Below are 3,190 nucleotides of genomic sequence, written 5' to 3' on the forward strand. Positions count from 1 at the left end.
TGAGGAGAGGAAGTTGGAAAATGAGGAAAAAATGAATGGGCTATAGGTTTGTAGCCTATTTATAATAATTTTGGATTTTAAAAAGTGTGTACACGCTATAGCGCGTATGCCCTATAGCACGTATGCACTATTGAAAGTTAGAAAAAAAATGGGTGTCATCTTTTTGGCACCACAACTTGGTGTACTTAACCATGACAGATGTTTGGAAAAGCATCAGAACATCATGTCTTCTTAGGAGTAACTACTTTGGCTCTATAAGCTTTCATGACGTCAGTAACTTTGTCCAATTCTTCGACATCTGGAATGATGATGTTATAAGCTTGAACCATCCAGTAGTCATGCATCTCAGTCAGTTCATCTATTATGGAAACCCTCGATTGGAACTTCTCTAATTCTCTCCTTATGATTACGTCCACTGTTGAGAGTTTCTGGATCTTTGACATTTGCAAATTGAGTGGTGTAAGAATTTTCTTAAGACGATAATGCAATGCCAAAATCTAGAAGCACAAGAGATAACACAAGAGAGACGAGAGATGATCAAATGAGAATCTCAATAATGATAAAAAAATAGTGAATTTTAGATGAATACATCATATAAGTGCCTTGTATATAAAGGCAATTGATATGTGTAGGAGTCATACAAGACATAAGCATAACAACTAAGCACATGTCCACCGAGAGTGGATTATCCTTCATTGTGCATGAATGTATGTGCAACAATGAGAGGATAAGAATACAAAGGTGTATCTCATAAAGAGATGTAGCAAACAACATGTGCTCAATTGGTGTTCAAACTATTGTGTTATCAACATGACAACTCATATGAATATGAAAACTCTTAGGTGTCTACATGACAACTAATATGAATATGCATTAACCTAAGTAAACTTAAGTAAAGTGTAAATAGTAAATACTTATTTACACCAATAGCCCCCTTAAGTGAAACTTAGGGAAATGTACTTAAGCTCACAAAAGCTAGTTAATAATGCAAGATGGGTCTCAGATACTAAGCCATGTTAGGTACCCATGTACAAACTACAAGTGCAAAGGTTATGCAATACAATCTCTCATAAAGTAGAGAAAGCGGGAAGACAACATGGGAAACCCCCCTCCAAAAAGAGAGAGAAGTACAATAAAGGAAAATGAGAGAGAAGAAGACCACATGTGAGGAAAATAGACTGAGTAGCCCCCCCCCAATGTAGAAAGTACACATGTGGTAGATTCTTCAGACTCGATGTAGAAACTCCTCCATGAGTGTAGACAATATTCCTCCCCTTAGGAAGAAAAAGAACCAAAGGTGTATCAATGAAGCCTCTCCCATCTATAGGAAGAAACCTCAAAATGTATGAAATCTCTAAAGCCTGCTCAAGTGTTCCCATGTCAATATTGAAAGGTGCCTCCTCCAAATCATGTGTGCTATGCCACTTTGCTAAAAATGATAAATCGGGATCAACTGAGGATGAATGTAGAATGTGTATTAGAGACTTGAGTATCTCCTTTGAAGAAAAATTGACCTCCTCCAACTATTATATCAAAGGATCTACCTCATGTCAACCTCAAAAGATTGATCAAGTAGAGAATGAAGATGAGGGTCAACATGCTCCCTCACAAAAACTGAAGAAGGATCATCTTCACCAAAGAGAGGATGAATGTCGCTCATAATATCTCCCAAATCTGCAATGTAGGACTCCACAAACAAACTGGAAATATCTGCCAAGTAGTCATCCCAAGTAACTAAGTTTGGAAGACAATGATGTTGATCTCATATTGGTTTTGACTAATGAGTTTCTACACACTTAAGCTATTTACTTAGTTCATGTCGAACAAATAGTACATGCCAAGCACAACATGTATATAATAGTGCATGTCGAGTTCATAGTGAGTGTTGAGTCACTCATGTGTCGAGCAGACAATGTATACCGAGTGATTTAGTAGCCGAGTAAGTAGAGCATGCCAAGTGATACAGATGTTGAGTCACATTATAGAGACCAGTATATGTCGAGCATTAGAGACTTTAGATGCCAAGTAAGACAGTTTTATCATAGTTGTTTGTAATGGCACAAACAACTATGTAGATCATTTTTGAGTTGACTTAAAGATTGAATTATGATATTTTGGAGAGAAGAAAGGGTTAACTTGTGCCCTAGATTTCCTAAATGTGTTCAAAACCAAATGGATGAGGATTGTATTCTGCAGGATTGATGACAATTCAATATGGTTAGACAATGGACCTATCAAAATTACCAAAATGATAATCCATATGGTAACAGGGTATCCAACCCTAGATCAGCCTAGGAATTTGAAAAGTGATTCAAAAGAGGTTATTGAGAAGAATACAGGAGCCATGTGGAATAAGAGAGGAATGGAAATTGACACCATTACAGATCCATTAATAGACTTTGTAGTTAGGGTGATTGAACATAAGTTTTTATCAATCCAATAGATTGAACACTGTGCCCTATATTGTAGTAGACGTTGGTTATAAGATTGTCAAGAAAGATCACACATATGATCTTGCAGAGCTACAACTACAGTAGTACGTTGAAAACCCAAGAAAAATAAGAAAGACAAAGAGTGCTCAATGTAAATTTGGTTATATTTTGATATGCATTTTATTTTATGTTCAAAACACTTTTCCTACATTTGGCATAGTTGCAAGGAAAAAAAAAATGTAAGTGGCATTACAGATTGGTGAGATCATTGAACAATTGGGTGAAAATTTTGAATCTATAATGACAAGTTGCTTTGAGGACTTTAAGAAATCAATGAAGAAAAAATTCAGAATTCTAGTATCTTTAGTTGAAAAAAATTATGATGATGTTTGCTTCCTAGTGGATGCTAATTATACATTTTTTCAAGAAGCAAGTCTAAGGGTAAGATGGTTGAGGCCATTAGGATATGAAATAATTGTATATGAAGCCTCTGGAGCAATAACTGCTTTACTTGGTAAAGGTATTGACAAAAATGCAAAAGCATTTGGAAATTATGAGATGGCCAAGTCCAAAATCACTATGGAACTAAAGACTGCCTCTATCATAAAGAAGAAGGAGAAGTTACTGAAGAAACTAAAAGCTAAATGTGGTGAAGGTGCTAAGCATGAAGAGGATGAGGAAGAAGAGGATAAAGAGGAAGAAGACACAAGCACCACTTGCACTAACTCAAGGAATGGGAGGAGATCAACCAAAAGAAG

Source organism: Cupressus sempervirens, chromosome 3 (genome assembly GCF_028749045.1).
Source record: "Cupressus sempervirens isolate cs-2001-9-10 chromosome 3, ASM2874904v1, whole genome shotgun sequence".
Classification (NCBI taxonomy): domain Eukaryota; kingdom Viridiplantae; phylum Streptophyta; class Pinopsida; order Cupressales; family Cupressaceae; genus Cupressus; species Cupressus sempervirens.